The 19,397-nt window shown below is 37.8% G+C and overlaps 1 protein-coding gene across 4 annotated transcripts in view; it reads right to left on the bottom strand.

Moving 5' to 3' along the window:
- The window catches only part of ATAD2B (ATPase family AAA domain containing 2B), a 167,095-nt gene that overhangs the window by 145,356 nt on the left and 2,342 nt on the right, over positions 1-19,397 (bottom strand). The gene's annotated exons all lie outside the window — the stretch shown is intronic.

Here is a 19,397-nt window from a genome sequence, read left to right as displayed (position 1 = left end):
AGTCGGTTAAGCGTCCGACTTCAGCTCAGGTCATGATCTCTCATTTCGTGAGTTCAAGCCCCACGTTGGGCTCTGTGCTGACAGCTCAGAGCCTGGAGCCTGTTTCGGATTCTGTGTCTCCCTCTTTCTCTCTGACCCTCCCCCGTTCATGCTCTGTCTCTCTCTGTCTCAAAAATAAATAAACGTTAAAAATAAATAAATAAATAAATAAATAAATAATAATAATGTCCATATTACCCAAAGCAATTGTACATATTCAATGCAATACCTATCAAAATAACACCAGCATTCTTCACAGAGCTAGAACAACCAACCCTAAAATTTGTATGGAACCAGAAAAGACCCCAGATAACCAAAGCAATCTTGAAAAAGAAAACGGAAGCTGGAGGCATCACACTCCCACACTTCAAGACCTATTATTACAAAGCTGAAATCATCAAGAGAGTATGGTACTGGCACAAAAACACACACTCAGATCAATGGAACAGAATAGAGAACCCCGAAATGGACCCACAAACGTATGGCCAACTAATCTTTGACAAAGCAGGAAAGAATATCCAATGGAATAAAGACAGTTTCTTCAGCAAGTGATGCTGGGAAAACTGGACAGCGACATGCAGAAAAATGAACCTGGACCACTTTCTTACACCATACACAAAAGTAAACTCAAAATGGATGAACGACCTCAATGTAAGACAGGAAGCCATCAAAATCCTCGAGGAGAAAGCAGGCAAAAACCTCTCTGACCTCGGCTGCAGCAACTTCTTACTCAACACGTCTCCAGAGGCAAGGGAAACAAAAGCAAAAATGAACTATTGGGACCTCATCAAAATAAAAAGCCTATGCAAAGCAAAGGAAACAATCAGCAAAACTAAAAGGCAGCGACAGAATGGGAGAAGATATTTGCAAATGACATATTGGATAAAGGGTTAGTATCCAAAATCTATAAAGAACTTATCAAACTCAACACCCAAAAAAACCCCAAATAATCCAGTGAAGAAATCGGCAAAAGACATGAATACACACTTCTCCAAAGAAGACATCCAGATGGTCAACTGACACACGAAAACATGCTCAACATCACTCATCATCAGAGAAATACGAATCGAAACCACAATGAGATACCACCTCACACCTGTCAGAATGGCTAACATGAACAACTCAGGCAACAACAGATGTTGGCGAGGATGTGGAGAAAGAGGAACCCTTTTGCATTGCTGGTGGGAATGCAAACTGGTGCAGCCACCCTGGAAAACAGTATGGAGGTTCCTCAGAACATTAAAAATAGAACTACCCTACGACCCAGCAATTGCCCTACTCGGTATTTACCCAAGGGATACAGGTGTGCTGTTTCAAAGGGGCACACACACACCCAATGTTTATAGCAGCACTATTGACAGTAGCCAAAGTATGGAAAGAGCCCAAATGTACATCAACAGATGAATGGATAAAGAAGATGTGGTATATATATATGTGTGTGTGTGTATATATATATATAATATACATATATATATGAACATAAGGGAAGGGAAACGTAAAAACAGGGAGGGAGACAAAAACATAAAAGACTCTTAAATATGGAGAACAAACAGAGAGTTACTGGAGGGGTTGTGGGAGGGAGGATGGACTAAATGGGTAAGGGGCATTAAGGAATCTACTCCCGAAATCATTGTTGCACCATATGCTAACTTAGATGTAAATTAAACAATAAATTTTAAAAATAAAAATAGTTTCAGGCCTACGGAAAAGATGTATGTATCTTTTTATGACATGATTCCTCATTCTCTCCTAAATACTCCAGTGCATACATGCCAAACCAAGGATATTTTGATACATTAGAGTCATATAACCCTCCCAATAGGATATCAGCATTGATAAAGTGCAGCGCCAATGCACAAACACATTCAAACTTTACTTGATCCAGATTCAGGATCCTATCAGAGAACATATATTGCATTTAGTTATCAGATCTCTTCAGTCCCCTTCAATCTGGAATAGTTCTTTAGGCCTTCCCCCATCTTTCATGCCCTTGACTGTAAAGAGTACAGGCCTTTTGTTCTCTAGGATGACCCTCAATCTGGATGTGATGCTCCAAATAACCACATTCTTGCGAAGAATATGCACAAATGATACTGTGCATGCTTTACTTACCCATCATTATGTGTAACTTTCATCACCTGGGCAATTTGGCATCTGCCAGGTTTCTCCACAATAAAGTCACTATTTTTCCCTTTGTGTTTGATCTAGACTCAAGGTGGAATTATTCTGATAATTCACCAATATCCTGTTCTTCATCAAACCTTCACCCATCCACCAGCCATTAGCATTCATTGACTATTTCTGTTTTGATCTAATACCATTGTGATGGTGATTACCTAATCCCAACATTCCTTCTCCATTTTTTAGTTGGCATTCTACTTTAAAGAGCTTTCCCTCCATCCCTTTGTCAGAATTCCTTTACTTACTACTTTTATCAGTGTAGATTCATGGATTCTTATTTTATACTATATGTTATAATCCATTATTCCATTTTGCTGCTCAAATTATACAACATTTGGCAATCAAGGGCCCTTAGAAAGTGGTTCCTGTACCTTTTTGATATGTCCCCATCATTTTGACTACTTCCTTGCTTTCTGACACAAAAGACATCTCTAAATTCATCTTATACTTTCCCTCCCTGATTCTAAAATTAGCCATTTCTCCAAGAGATACCTGATACCTTTTAGTCATGGATAGTATTTAGAAACCAAGATCTGGGCATTAAGTGTGCTCATTGTTACTAGGGTTTCACAGCTACAGAGTCCTCTCAGAAGAGAGCAGGAAATATATGAATATATATACATACATATAAACATATCTATACCTATTTCTTTACCTGTGCATAAATAATAACATATGCATATACACCAAGGCTTCTAATTCTAATTCCACATCTTAAGTTTCTTTCTAGACTTTCCCCTTTTATGTTTGTAAGCTCTTCTCGGGGAGAAACCTGGCTTCCGTTTATTTGCTCTTTCAATTAATTTGCTTAACATAATCAATTTCTCAACCAGAGATGTCCACTTATCACATTTCCATTATTCCCTCCCCAGCCACATGTCCTCTGACTACAGGAAGGTCAGTATCCGCACAGCAGCTCTTGTCTTCACCACTCAATTCCCTGGATACTGGGCAAATGGATAAGAGACTGGAGGGAAGATTAACCTTCCCTTTAGAGAAGATTTAATTCATATGTTAATGCTTTATTACTTGACATTATAGATCAGTATTTCAAAGGTATATATGACCATTTTCAATATACTACCATATATACTATTTTATTTTTTTATGCCACAAATTTAAGAAAAAAATATAAGAACTATTTATTTCATAAATGCACATTTCTAAATCATATTTTCCCAAAGTAAGACAACTACGTTACACAAATAACTAGTCAAAATGTAGCCTAACAAACAAACTTAAGAAATGCAGTGCAGAGCCTGCTTGAGATTCTCTTTTCCTCCCTCACCCTCAAAATAAATAAATAAAAACTTGAATGAAAGAAAGCAAGAAAAAGAAATACTTGTAATAGGGGCACCTGAGTGACTCAGCCAATAGAGCATGTGATTCTTGACCTTAGGGTCATGAGTTCAAGCCCCATGTTGTGCACAGAGCCTACTTTGCTAAAAAATTTTTTTACAAAAAGCCCAGTTTCTAATTTTGTGCTATAATACAATTTGCCATGAGCTAGTTCTAAAGCCACAAGACCAGGGGCACCTGGGTGGCTCAGTCAATTGAGCATCCAACTCCTGATTTCAGCTCAGGTCATGATCCCAGAGTCATGGGATTGAGCCCCCATGTCCAGCTCCATGCTGAGTATGGAGTCTGCTTAAGATTCTCTCTCTCCCTCTGCCCCTCTCCCCTACTCGTGCTCTCACTCTATAAACAATTAACAATAAATAAACAAACAAGCAAGCCTGCCAGCCAGCCACAAGACCACACTCATACTGAAAGACACAAAGGGAATGGGGCGCCTGGGTGGCTCAGTCAGTTGAGCATCTGACTTCGGCTCAGGTCATGATTCCACTGTTCGTAGGTTCAAGCCCCGCATCTGGCTCTGTGCTGACAGCTCAGAGCCTGGAGTCTGCTTCGGATTCTGTGTCTCCCTCTCTCTCTGCCCTTCCCCACTCACTCTCTCAGAAATAAACAAAAAAAAAAAAAAAAAAAAAAAAAGGAGGAGGGAACAACTAGATATTCAGAGTGTCTACAATTAAGGAAAATTAACCTATTTGTTGTGTAACATACAGTACCACTTCAAGTTATCAAGAAAAAGTGTTTAGCTACTTCCAAACTATCATCAGTAGAGGGGGAAAAACTATTTAAAAGCAATTCAATCATGTAATAGTGCTTTATCAATAAACATGCTTACTGTACTTAACAAATGAGTGCTTTTCAAAATTGTACTATTTCACTTCCTCAGGCTCTTGCCTTCTCTAACCCCACCCTTTTCAGAGTACATTAACTAGCCCAAGGTCACATGGCTAACAAATGACAGAAGAAAAAAAAAATGAGGTCCTGCCATTCCTAACATACATCTGTTACTACTATCTCAAACACTCTACCTTAGATATTTATAAAAATACTAAGGTTAAAGTATGTATTAATCGTCATCTAACTCAACTACTCATCCAAGACTTAATTACTGTCTACATTTGTCACTACAAAATGTGCTCCACCCCAGACCTAACCAATCAGAAATCATTTTTCTTTACATGATCCCCAGGTGATTCTTGTGCACATTAGTGTCTGAAAAGCATTATTATATGACATACTTATCAAATAGTCACTGAGAAAGCAATGTCATGTGTTCTAAGCTAAAGCATGTTTGTGAATACAGAAACCGAACAGATACCTGTGAACTACTTCCTCAATTTAGATAGTTCAGGCCTGCATTATTCCTCCTAATCAAATCCCATCACTCACCCTTCAAGACCCATCATTTCCTGGGTGCCTGGCTGGCTCAGTTAGTAAAGCATGCAACCTTGATCTCAGAATTGTGAGTTCAGGCCCCCACAGTAAGCAGAGCTTACTTTAAAAAAAAAAAAAAGACCCATCTTTTCTTGAAAATCTTACCTGAAGGATCTGATATAAATTGACCTTTTTCCTCTACTAGCTGCAACTCTATTATATATTTTGGCATTTGATTATATTCAACTTAGTATAATATGTTTACCATCTTTAAAATATCATATTCTAAGTCTTGAGATTCTAGCAAGATTTTAAGTTCTCATGTACAAAAAAAATACTTCATTTCTTTTTAATTGCACACCATACCAGGGTGGGGGCTCAAGATTTCCCAAAGTTCATTCAGTAAATTATTAATAGGAATTATTAGGAAAAAAAAAGGAAGGTTCAGAATCTAGTAAGTTTGGAAATAATTAGGTTCAAGGTCTTCTGCTGTAGGACTTCTACGAGTCTTATTTAATATGTTAATATGCACTGTAAACCTCTAAATATGGAGGACAGTATATAACATTTCACAGACTTATTTGATGGAACTCTTTTTTCATGGAGCATCTACAGATCCTGAAGTTTTACAAACATACTCTGGGAATAAGTACTACACACTTATTGAATTACAGACATTAGTAAAATACCTGAAGTCCAGTCATTTTTTAAATAATTTGGGTACTACATAACTCTTTGAATATCAATTTAAATGAGTCTGTAGGTTTATTTGTTGGTCATTCTCTCATATTCTACTAGCTTTTTTCAGTTCTATTCAGGAAGGTCTCTCAAAGCGTTATCTGCACACTAACTGAATCAGAAATCACCTGATTCCTCATTAAAGAAATATAACCTGCTAAACTAGAATCTCTGGAGTTGGAATATTTTTAATGAGGGCCTCCAAATGATTCTTAGTATCCAAAGTTTGAGGACTTCTCCCATATAAAACAGTTTAAGTACATGAGGCACATCATTCTAACTGCTGCACTATTCTACTGTATTTTTCTTATCTTGGTAGGGTTTTAATTTTGACTTGCCTCTGTGACAGAAACCTCAGAATAAGTAACATTATAAAAAGCTCCTTCCCTCCAAAGAAATCTAGGGATTTAAGCAAAGCAAATAACCAAAATGTAAATACATACAAAATAATTGCTTCACCATTTAATTAACTTCAAGCTTTGGGAAAGCTTTTACCTACAAACCTGATGATACTAACAGTTAACCTTTAATAAGATGATCATAATGCTCAACTTCAACTTTTTCATCTTCAAAGCATTTTGCTAGTTAATTATAACCTAACCCTTTGAGGGAAGGCGTTGCCAGTTTCAGGACAAAGATACTTAAGAGAGATTATGCAATCTACCCACAGTCATTTAGCAATGTGTGTCGGAGTGATTACAATCCATGAGTAAGAAAGGCATCTCTGACTAAGGGAATAATTTCATTTAACAAACATTTATTGAGGACTCTACTGTGTACGTAAGACTTGGAGGACAATGGTAAAAAAAGATTAAGACCCATTTGAACTCAATACAAAATCTACTGGGTTGACAGTCACAAGGATAATATATGGCATAATATAGTGAGGAACATGATTCAAAGATGAGAAAACTTCCAAGTGAAGTATAATAGTAAGTGCCAAATGCTACAAAAAATAAAAGTAAAATGAAAAGATAAAGTTATTCCCACCTAAGTGGGAATTCTAACCCCAAGAAGAGTTAAATTTTTCCAGTTAGCAAAAATCATGTTCTCCTGGAGTCTGAGGCTCTTTAGTCGTGCTCATCAGCTACTACAAATACTTGCCACTATTCTACCACAAATCTTATAAAAGTAGGCAAAAGAATTTGAGAATAATAAAGCAGAGAACTTATGCTGCTCTACTTTTTAGGGAAGACTTCCTGCCCAAATCAGAATTTGTCAGAAATCTAGAACCTAGGATTTTAATGTAAAGACAAAAAGAATATATCCAAGTATAGCATTAAAAAAAAAAAAAAAATGATGGAGCGCCTGGGTATTCAGTCTGTTAAACATCCAACTTCATTCAGCTCAGGTCATGATCTCACGGTTCATGGGTTCGAGCCCCACATCGGGCTCTGTGCTGACGGCTCAGAGCCTGAGCCTACTTCAGATTCTGAGTCTTCATCTCTCTCCGTTCCTCCTCAGCTTGCACTCTGTCTTTCTCTCTCTCTCAAAATTAAACATTTAAAAAGAAAATTTAATAAAATAAAAAAAATGAGACAGTCAAGGAAGTAAGTGAATTAGCAGACCATGAGATTAATTCGAGTCTTGATGATGGCCTCGTGTAGAATTGTGAAAGCAGAAAATAAATTGATTCCAGAAAGTAGAGTAACTGAGAAATTAGTGACACCAGTATTCAAATAAACACAATGTAACTGCAGGTTAGTAAAAAGTGGTTATTTTTTTTCAGTGAGTGTGGGGGGGAGCCGGGAGACAGATGTTAAAGGAAGAAGCATAATGCTGAACTCTAATTTCAAAAGTTAAGTTTAGAATTCTAGCCAGAAATCTAGGGAGAGGTGTATCAGGCTGTGGGAAATGCAGCTCTGAGACAGAGTGAGGTGAGGACTAGAGGATAGATATGAAATGGCAATAAAAGGATCATAGATAATATACAGAATGAAAAACAGAGGGCAGAAGTAAAACTCTTTAAAAAATGCCTATATTCGGGGCGCCTGGGTGGCTCAGTCGGTTGAACGTCTGACTTCGGCTCAGGTCATGATCTCACGGTTCGTGGGTTCAAGCCCTGCATCAGGCTCTGTGCTGACCGCTTGCTTAGAGCCTGGAGCCTGCTTCAGATTCTGTGTCTCCTTCTCTCTCTGCCCCTCCCGGTCATGCTTTGTCTCACTCTGTTTCTTAAAAATAAATAAATGTAAACTGTTAAAAAAAAAAAATGCCTATATTCAAGCAATGAGCAGACAGGATCTTGTACAAACTAATGAAAAATATAGTCTTTTACTAAAACAGCTTGGGGGTGGGGGGGGGGCGGGGGGACGGGGGGTAGGGCAAACTTGGGTGGCTAAGTCAGTTGAGCATCTGACTCCTGATTTCAGCTCAGGTCATGATCCCAGGGTCGTGGGATCAAGCCCCACATCCAGCTCCATTCTGAATGTGATGTCTGCTTGGGACTCTCCCTCTCTCTCTCCCTCTCTCTCTCTCTCTCTCTCTCTCTCTCTCTCTGCCCCTCTCCCCTGCTCAGGCTTTCTGTCTCTCTCTAAAAAAAAAAATAATAATAAAATAGAAATAAAAACACTGGAGGGGCGCCTGGGTGGCTCAGTCGGTTAAGCATCCGACTTCGGCTCGGGTCATGATCTCACGGCTCGTGAGTTCGAGCCCCACGTCGGGCTCTGTGCTGACAGCTCGGAGCCTGGAGCCTGTTTCAGATTCTGTGTCTCCCTCTCTCTCTCTGACCCTCCCCCGTTCATCCTCTGTCTCTCTCTGTCTCAAAAGTAAATAAACATTAAAAAAAAAAAAAAAAAAAAGAAAAAAAAAAGAAATAAAAACACTGGGGAGTGGAAGTTTGTTCCGAAACAACTCAATGAGAGAAAAGCTGATAAAAAATGTGGGTTGGTAATTAGAAGGTCACTATAGGGGTACCTGGGTGGCTCAGTTGGTTAAGTGACTCTTGATTTCAGCTCAAGACATCATGATCTAATGGTCTGTGAGATGGAGCCTCACTTCCAGCTCTGCACTGACAATGCAGAACCTGCTTGGGATTCTCTCTTCCTCTCTGTTACCAAACACACATGTGCTCTCTCTCTCAAAATAAATAAACATGAAAAAAAAAAAGTTACTATAACTTCTAACAGGGCAACTTCTGTGAAATGCAGGGCGGAAATCGCTAGGTGAAGAACTGGGTACTTGGTGAGAAAGTACAGGGGATAACTATGAGCAACTCTCGTTAAGAAGTGCCACTGTGAAGAAAGAAGAGACAATAGTCTAAAGAGGTTACAAAGTCAAAGAAGTCAGGGAAGAATTTTATTTTATTTAAATGCCCCCTTTATTTTTTTTCTCATGTACATTCTACTCCCAACATGGGGCTCGAACCCATGACCCCAAGATCAAGAGTCACATGTTCTACCAACTAAGCCAGCCGGGTACCCCAAGAATTTTCTTTTGCTTTTCTTTTTTTAAGGTTTATTTATGTATTTTTGAGAGAGAGAGAGAGAGAGAGAGAGAGAGAGAGAAAGCATGAGTGAGGCAGGGACAGAGAGAGAGGGAAAGAGAGAATCCCAAGCAGGCTCCACACAGTCAGTGCAGAGCCTGATGTGGGGCTCAAACCCAGAAACCGTATGTTCTGAGATTATGACCTGGGCTGAAGTCAGATGTTTAACCAACTGAGCCTCCTAGGCACCCTAAGAATTTTATTTTTTAAACAGATAAGATGACTTGGGTGGCTCAGTCAGGTAAGCATCTAACTCTTGATCTCAGCTCAGGTCTTGATCTCAAGGTTCTTCAAGCCCCCACTTCCCCCACCCCCGCCACAACCTCCCCGCATTGGACTCTGAGCTGGGCATGAAGCCTACTTTAAAAGAAAGAAAAAAAAAAGGATAAGATGACCTGGTTTCTTGTAAATAGAAGGACACATAGAAGAGAATAAAATAAAATTTTAAAGAGTAAGATGACTGATGAGAAAAAGATCCTTAAAGAGACAAAACATAAACAAAATAAGAACATTATCGCCCAGGTTAGATCAAAAAGTATATGAGTACAATCAATCTTTTCCAGTTTTCTTTGTAAGACAGTCTTTTTCCCTACCTTTTTAAAAAATAAGTACTCCTGCTTTCATGAGAAAGCTTAGAAGTGCGGTCAATTTCTTTTTCTTTCAGCAGTTACCATGACTGCAGAAAACAAAACTCACACTGCTATTTATTTGCTTAGGGCCAATATTATTCTACAAAGTCCTCAAACTTCAGGCACACAAAAGGTCCTACATTTTCCTCAAACATCCCAAAAGCAATGGCTTACTAGTTTAACATTTCTAAGCAAGAATGAATATGTGAAAGAATAGACAGACAAAATATATAGAAGTGAGCTGAGGAACTGTAAAAAGACAAAAACAATCTATTGTAAGTTTTAATGCATTTTTCTTCCTGGAAGATAATTTTCAATCTGAAAATAATACATACTTTAAACGAGAGACATGGGTACAGAAAAATGCCACAAAATTTAAATACTGGACAGGACCAGTCTTATATTGCAGCACTACCACTGAATTAAAAACTACCATTTACCTCTTAAGATTATTTAGAAGAACCAGTGAGGTAGTAGAAGTAACAAATATTAAACCTACAGCCTGACAGTGGATACAGTCTAAAGTAAGGATACTTGCTTGGCTTTCTAGGATTAATATAATTCCATAAGCTTATTAAATTCCCTTTAGCGATTCATTCTTTTTCACAAACAAAATTTATTAAGCACCTGTTATTGTGTTAGATACTAAAGATACTTGATGATGAGATAATCTCTGCCCTTCAAGAAAGTTAAAGTAGGGGCACCTAGGTGGCTCAGTAGGTTAAGTGTCTGACTTCGGCTCAGGTCATGATCTCACAGTTTGTGAGTTCAAGCCCCATTTGGGGCCCTGTGCTGACAGCTCAGAGCCTGGAGCGTGCTTCGGATTCTGTGTCTCCCCCTCTTTCTGCCCCTCCCCTGCTCACGCTGTCTCTCTCTGCCTCAAAAATAAGCAAACACACAAAAAATTTAAAAAAAGAAAAGAAAGTTAAAGCCTAACTCCTCAAATTACCCAGTGAGAAGTATATAAGAAGAGTGCTGAGAGCATTGGGGAGTGGTGTGCATATTGATTTTAGCCTGTTTAGAGGACAATATGGAAAAACCTATAAAAATTTAAAATACATACACCTTTAACCAAGTAATTCCACTTCATAAAAAAAAAAAAAAGTAATTTTCTGCTACATCTTTTATAATATTAAAAACATAGAGGGACACATGGGTGGCTCAGTCCGTTGAGCCTGAGACCCCAGCTCAGGTCATGATCTCACGGTTTGTGAGTATGATCCCCACATCCAGCTCTCTGCTCAGTGCAGAGCCTGCTTTAGACCCTCTGTCTCCCTCCCTCTCTCTCTCTGCCACTCTCTCCACTCTCCACTTCTCCACTCTCTCTCTCTCTCAAAAATAAACAAACATTTTAAAAAATTTAAAAAAACAAAAAAAATTGAGATAATTTGTGTACTAATAGGGAACAGCTACAGAAGTGATGGTATAATAACACAACAAAATAGAAAATTATCAAGAAGAATATGCAAGAATATACACAATACATAGTTTACTATCATAAATAGCATATAGATTATAATTCCATATATGTAAAATATACACATATAAGTTACCCATAAATACATATGCAATGGTCTGGAAAGATGTACACAAACTTTAACAGTGGTTATTCCTAGGAAAAACAAACTGTAGGAATTAGGGAACAGGGGAAGGTCTTTTATTTTTTTTCCTGTGTACTTCCATATTGTTTGAAATATTTATTTTATAATTTTTTATTTCATATTTTTTAAAGTATTTTTTTTAATTTTTTTTTTTAATGTTTATTTTTGAGACAGAGAGAGACGGAGCATGAATGGGGAAGGAGCAGAGAGAGAGGGGGACGCAGAATCGGAAGCAGGCTCCAGGCTCTGAGCCATCAGCCCAGAGCCTGACACGGGGCTCGAACTCACGAACCGTGAGATCGTGACCTGAGCCGAAGTTGGACGCTCAACCGACTGAGCCACCCAGGCACCCCTTCATATATTTTAATACAAATAAAATATTTTGCCAAAGATCCAAGGTCATGCGTCTTGTGTACCCTTTATGTTCAGTTGTCTATCTGGTACACAGTGTTACCCAATTAAAGATATCAAAGAATTTTTTAAAATTTCCTGGGGTGCCTGCCTGGTTCAGTCAGAAATGCATGCGACTCTTGAGCTCAGGGTCATGAGTTCAAGCCCCAAGTTGGATGCATAGATTACAAAAAAAAAAAATACCCATTTTCAGTTGAAATGCTGCTTCTGAATAATTAACTGCATGCCCTTAAGCAACTATCACTTCCCCTCAATTCTTCCATCTAATAAATTTGGAATAATTTTTTAGTAAAAACTAAAAAATTAAAATTAAATTAAAATTCTAAATTTTAGGGGCGCCTGGGTGACTCAGTCGATTTAGCATCCAACTTCGGCTCAGGTCATGAACTCGCAGATTGTGAGTTCAAGCCCCGCATCAGGCTCTGTGCTGACAGCTCAGAGCCTGGAGCCTGCTCTGGATTCTGTGTCTCCCTCTCTCTCTGTCCTCCTCCCCCACTTGCACTCTCTGTGTGTGTGTCTCTCTCTCAAAAATAAATAAAGATTAAAAAAATAAATTTAAAAAATTCTAAATTTTAAAGTATTTTCAAATTTTTAACATAGAATCCACCCACCAGTTCATGAATTTGTGCCGCCATCTTATCTGTGCACACCTGTTGATGAAGCTTCACCTGTTTCTATACATACATTTAAAACTTCTATAAGGTGTCATTCATTAAAAAGGAAGTATAGCTCTGCAATGGGGTTTGGTTTTTCAAAAGTAGCTTTCCCTTAACTTGCACAATCATGTACACAACCACAACACTCATCCAAAGTGTGAGTATTCAAGTATGCTCTGGTTAAAGGGTGTTAATAAGTTGTAAAGGAAATGAATTTTTATCAAGCAACTTCAAGGCTTTATCCCAACAAATGGGCCACTTTACACACAGGCAACAAGAGTCAGGTGAAAGAAGCACCAAATAACTCAAGTAACCGTCAGTTTCTCGTTTAGTCAAGTAACTGTCAGTAAATTTCTCCAGCATACCATCAAAAGTGCTTAAAAATAGTTTAATTATCAATTTAGGAATAAAATTTTTCTAGGTGTCAACATCTGAATATTATGAGTTCCATAAGGAATGAAAAGGGAGAGCAGTAATATTTTTTTTAAGTTTATTTATTTATTTTGAGAGAGAGAGTGAGCACATGTGAGGAAGGGAGGGACAGAGTGAGAGGAAGACAGAGAATCCCAAGCAGGCTCCACACTGTCAGCACAGAGCCCCACATGGGGCTCAAACCCACAAACCGTGAGATCATGACCTAAGCTGAAACCAAGAGTCAGACACAACTAACTGAGCCACCCAGATGCCCCAAGAAATTAGTATTATTGGAAGAAACGATCATTTTAAATTATCATTAGAAATGATAAATTGGGGGGCTCAGAAGAGCATGAACTCATGATCTTGGGGTCATGAGTTGGAGCCCCACATTGGGTGTAGAGATTACTTAAAAATAAATAAACTAATTAAAATAAAATAAAATGACATGATAAACTGGCCTCAAACTAAAAAACATGAAAAACCACAAACTAAAAGAGCGAAGATTGCCAAAAAAGGGTAAAGGAAAAACCCAAGCCTAAAATTAGCAAAATGTATGAACAAAGACCTAAAAACAAAAAACAAAAAAAAAAAACCTATAAGCTTCAAAAGAGAAAGAATACCTACAAAAGAAAAAGAATCGGACCAACATCAAACTTCAAAAGTAACACTAGATACAAGATGACAATAAAGTCATATTCTTTAAGTATTAGACCTACAATTTTACATCCAGCCAATTTTATTTAAATGAAAGAACATAATGAAAACATTTTCAGCCATGTAATGCCTCAGAAAGTTTGTTACAAAAAGTCCCAAACTGAAAATATTCTTGGAGGAAATATTCACAAAAAAGAAAAATAAAGAATAATATGAGACACAAAAAGTAAGATCATCAGGGGCGCCTGAATGGCTCAGTCGGTTAAGTGACCAATTCTTGATCTTAGCTCAGGTCTTGATCTCAGGGTCATGAGTTCAAGCCCCGCACTGGACTCCACACTGGGTGAAGAGACTATTTTAAAAATCAGGAAAAAAAAAAGGTAATCATATCGGTACTTGAGAAAAATTTATTGTTACTGGAAAAAAAATTCCAAATTAAAGAAAAAGACAAAGTACTTATATCCATAAAAATATCGGAACTAAAATTCTAGACAATACAGCATAGGAAGGAAGGTGGAACATTATAAGAGAATGTTAAATAGTATGTGGCTTTAAAGAAAAAAAAACAGAAGTCAACAAACAGAAATTTAGGTCTTATGAGCAATTAAGCGCACACACACACACACACACACACACACACACACAGAATATTTAACTTTAAAATAATCAGAAGAGATGGGGCACCTGTGTGGCTTAGTTGGTTTAATTCTCCTCAGGTCACCATCTTGATTTTGCCTCAGGTCATGATCTCATGGGCTGACAGTGCAGAGACCGCTTGGGATTCCCTTTCTCTTTGCCCCTCCATTCCTCCCACTCTCTCTCTCAAAACTCAGTAACATTTTAGATAGATAGATAGATAGATAGATAGATAGATAGATAGATAGATAGACAGACAGATAAAATCATCAGAAGAGGGGCACCTGGATGGTTCAGTCAGTGGAGCATGCAACCCTTGATCTTGAGGTCGTGAGCTCAAGCCCCAAGTTGGTGCAGAGCTTACTTAAAATATATCTATGGATATATGTAGATATGTATAGATATAGGGGATGCCTGGGTGGTTCAGTTGGTTAGGCGTCCGACTTTGGCTCAGGTTATGATCCCACAGTTTGTGGGTTCAAGCCCTGCATGGGTTCTGCAATGGCAGTGCAGAGCCTGCTTGGGATTGATATTCTCTCTCCCTCCCTCCCTCTCCCTTCCTCCCTCTGTGCCCCTACCCCACTTGCATTCTCTCTAAAAAAACTTTAAAAATTAAATAAATAAATACACACACACACACACACACACATATATATATATACACACACACACACAGGGGTAGCTAGGTGGCACAGTCAGTTGGGCGTTTGACTCTTGGGTTTCGGGTCAGGTCATGGTCTTGCAGCTCATGGGTTGGGCCCTACATCTGGCTCCACATTGCCAGTGAGAAGCCTGCTTAGGATTCTCTGTCTCAAAATAAAAGAACTTTACATATACATACACATATTTGTATACCTATGTATATGCACACAGATACATACATACGTATGTATACACATATGTATACACACGCATACATATATACATCAGGATTTGAACAAAAACTTAGGTAGAATCTTAATATGGAACAAGAGATTTAAGTATCTAAATAATCAATAAATCCACACTATAATGTTTCCCATCTCCTAATGTTTTCCATCATATATATTTTTCTACACCAAATACAAAATATGCATTTTTCTTAAGCAAATAACACTTACCAAAACTGACAGTGTATTAGGTCACAAGAAAAAGCATCTAATTCCATACTAGGTTATGTGAGTAATGTTCCTTGCTCTTGGATTTATTATAAAGGTGTCAATTCTCTGTAAATTAATCTTGGAATTCAAATAATTTCCTAATTAAAATTCTAGCTGGATCTTTTGAGGAATTCTAATCTTAACTGGAAATGTTTATGAAAAGAATGAAGATCCTTGAAAATTTAAGTTAACTTTGAAAATAACAAAGAGAAGGAACTTGTCTTTTAGAATATTAAGATATATTCCTAAACTAGTCCTAAAAACAGTATGGTACTGACACCAGAACAGGCCAACAAAAATATGAGAGCAGAACATATACAGGAACTTAGCATACAGCACTATATTAGCAAGATAGCATATTAGCAATAAAGCAATATAGATATTAGCAAGTAGCACTATAAACAATAGGTTATAAATCAAAGATCTAAATAGGAAAAATCAAGCATGTGAAAAGAATCATAATTTAAACAGTATCCCTCACTACGACACAAAGAAGGTTAAAAGCTACCGATCACTGATACTTTTGGAAAACAAGAAAAGTTAACTTTAGTAGAAAGCAGAAAAACGGGCAAAAAATATTAACAGCATGAGGAGGTTAACCACAGCATATAACAAAAAGACTGCACTGCACAACTCCGGGGGGGTACCCTTCACATAGACTGTAGTGTGAATGGTGCCTTCTTGACTTTTTGCAATATGGCAGCCCTATTAACAGTGAACCAAAGAGGCAAAACTTCTTGCCCATAATGCACTTACATTTTAATGTGGTAGGTGTGTCATAAACATGGATTGATTAAATGCAAAAACAAAGGAGTAAGCAAGTCCCACTACCAAAAGTCAGATTGAATGATCTCCAAGTTCTTATCTCACAAGATCAGAGAGCATATCATTTTATGGTTATGTGAAGCACCCCTGGCTCAAAGATCCTAATTTGGGTCCTAGAATACAAACACTAATAATGCTAAATGTGTTTCATTCACTAGTATGTATCATCATTTATAGATATGCCATATAATGTCTCTTCAAGAGGTTTTAAAACATGAAACATTTTTTCAAAGGGAAAACATGTACCTCCAAAATAGATTCTCAGAGCATGAAAGAAAATGTATGGGCCGCCTGGGTGGCTCAGTCGTTTGAGCATTCAACTTTGGCTCAGGTCAAGATCTCATGGTTTGCGAGTTCAAGACCGACGGTGGGCTCCGTGCTGACAGCGTAGAGCCTGCTTGGGATTCTCTCTCTCTCCCTCTCTCTGCCCCTCACTTGCTCTCATGCCTGCGCACTTTCTCTCTCTCAAAAATAAGTAAACGTTTTTTTAACAAAGAAAAAAATGTACACACTGATAAATATTGCCAAGCGGAAGGGAAAGATGGCAGCCCAAGTACACCTCTAATGCAGACCACCACAATGCCCTAGACTTACTCCACAGGGATTTTTTTCTCCAAGTCATCTTTACAATATTGCAAAATGATCTCTGAACAACATGTCTGCTCCTCTTCCTACAACCACTCCCTGAAATCAGGTAGCAAACAATCACTGAAAATCGCTATCCTGTATTTCACATCCCTACAGGCTACTGTTCCCACTTTCAGTCCCAATACAATCCTAGGCACAACTCCAGATAGTCTAGTAAAAATCTGTCTATACACAGTATATAGAGTATTTCCTGACTGTACAATAGCTGCCTTCTTTCCTTTTCAGATATTTGTGGAAACTACTGCTTGCACAGCAACAAAAAGTAGTGATAAATACAGATGTGATAGTAAAATATACAAGCAGAGAAGAAAGAACTAAATTTAAATATTAAATCTACTTATTATCTACTTATTATCACTTACTACCTATTTGATCTTCTAGTCTAGAGTCTAGAGGAAAATTTTCTTGTTTTTATGTATGGTAAGCAAACATTCAATGTATGATTTTTCCCCTTTGTACGTTCATACAACTGTTTATCCAAAAATCCCAAATCCCTTTTACTCAATAACTCACTTTTCACAAAATCCTTCCCTAGCAGGAAGGCATAACAAATATACTCCCAATATAAGACCAAAACCCCAAATATCAACAAATCAATCCAGCTGAAGTCGCTGGTCTGGTCCTTAGTTCTTCTAACAAGTAGTAATCCTATCACCTGTCCAGCTGGTTTCCAGAGGCTAGAGGTTTATCTATAATTAGGTATTTAAGAGACAAGCACTCAAGGATCTATCAAAGAATGGTCACAAAGACTACCTGCCACGGAAAAGAGCTTAAGAAATTAACATCCTTCACTTCTACAGGTGTTGTAAATTTCATCTAGGACCTTAAAAACTGCAAGTTTGGGTACCTAGGTGGCTCACTGGATTGAGCGGTAGTTAGACTTTAGCTCAGGTCATGAGCTCACAGTTCATGGGTTCCAGCCCCATGTCCGGCTTTGCACTGGCAGCACGAAGCCTGCTCCAGATTCTCTGTCTCCCTCTCTCTCTGCCCCTACCCCACTTGGCTTTCTCTCTCAAAAATAAATAAACATTTAAAAAAAAATTTTTTTAACTGCAAGTTTGAATATCTGGACTACAGAAATGATCAGTAATTGATTTGTTTTAAGTTGCATTTTCAATTGGTTACCACAGATAATCCTATGAACTCCACAGCTACCTTGGTTCAAAGCTGTGAAGGGATATTGTTTACCACATTACTCAAGATACACACACATATGTATACGTATGTGTATTACATTTCCATAATACATATAAGGAAAAACTTGCTCTACTCTGAAGGACTTGTATTTTTCCCTACTTATCTCAGAGTCCTATAAGTTATTACATTTTACTCTCAGACTTCTTTTCTGTGTTTAACCATCAACTTCAGCCACTCTGTTGTAGTATATCGGTAAATGCACGAGTGTTGGAAAAGAATAAGTACAGGGTGATAAAGGAGCATACTACAGAAGGACCCAAGGATTTTTTTTTAATGAAATTACGATAAAGCAAATTTACCTATAAAGTTACTCAAAATATTTATTTTGACCCTCTCAACTAAGATGTGGACTCAAAGAATACTATAAAACCTTCTCAAAAAGCACAAAAAGCTAGTGATGAAGCCAAAAGCAAACAAGCCTAATAGAAAAAAGAGTTGAAATATTGTTCAAAACTGCTTTCCAATTCTGTGAATACAATTATTAGTTCGCTGAGAGGAACTCTTTGATGGAGCAAAGGCTAATTACCGATCATCAGATTAACTGACCTAAAAGAGGTCAAACTTTAAATATACTAAACAAACAAAAGAAGCCAGGAACGAGAGTAATTATAACTCACTACAGAGCAGAAGTCAGCTTGACATTTAAAAAGTGTGGGTTCAAGAAAATCCTTCCAATAACCTACTTGGGAGAAAGGCAAACTATACGCACAGCTCAGGTCCTATGGCTTTTTAAAGCAAATGAAATATGTAGACACGACCCATGAAATCTAAAAAAGAGGGACGCCTGGGTGGTTTAGTCAGTTGAGGGTCCAATATTGATTTTGGCGCGGGTCATGATCCTAGGGTCGTAGGATTGAGCCCACATCAAGGCTCTACACTGAGCATGAAACTGCTTGGGATTCTCTCTCCCTCTGCCCCTCTCCCCTGCTTGTGCTCTCTCTCTAGAAAGAAAGGAAGAAAGAACTGAAAGAAACAAAGAAAGAAAGAAAAAAGAAGAAAGAAAGAAAGAAAGAAAGAAAGAAAGAAAGAAAGAAAGAAAGAAAAGAATCCTGGGGGGCAGAAAGAGGGAAGATCAGCATCAAGCGTAAAGAACACACAAAAGCAGAAAAAGAACCTCCTCAATTATGTATCTTATAAAGAATACATCATTTCTTCCTACCAAAATAAAAAGAGTCTCCTAAAGCAACAGCATGAACAACCCCATTTTCCATCAAGTCTTCACAGATGCCAGCAAATATCTAAAACTCCAGACAGAGAGAGAGTACCCTTAAATACACTGGAAAGAGTACTAAATTCTTATAATTCATAAAACCAACTTGAGAGGAAGAGTTTACCAGACCCAAATCAACCCATTTGAGAAATATACAGCAACGAAAAATACACAAATTTCTTCATAAATATACAGTCCATAAGCTTAA

The sequence above is a fragment of the Panthera leo genome, chromosome A3 (genome assembly GCF_018350215.1).
Source record: "Panthera leo isolate Ple1 chromosome A3, P.leo_Ple1_pat1.1, whole genome shotgun sequence".
Taxonomy (NCBI): Eukaryota; Metazoa; Chordata; class Mammalia; order Carnivora; family Felidae; genus Panthera; species Panthera leo.
Note: the sequence above shows the minus strand (reverse complement) of the source record. Positions and strands in the feature narration are given on the sequence as shown.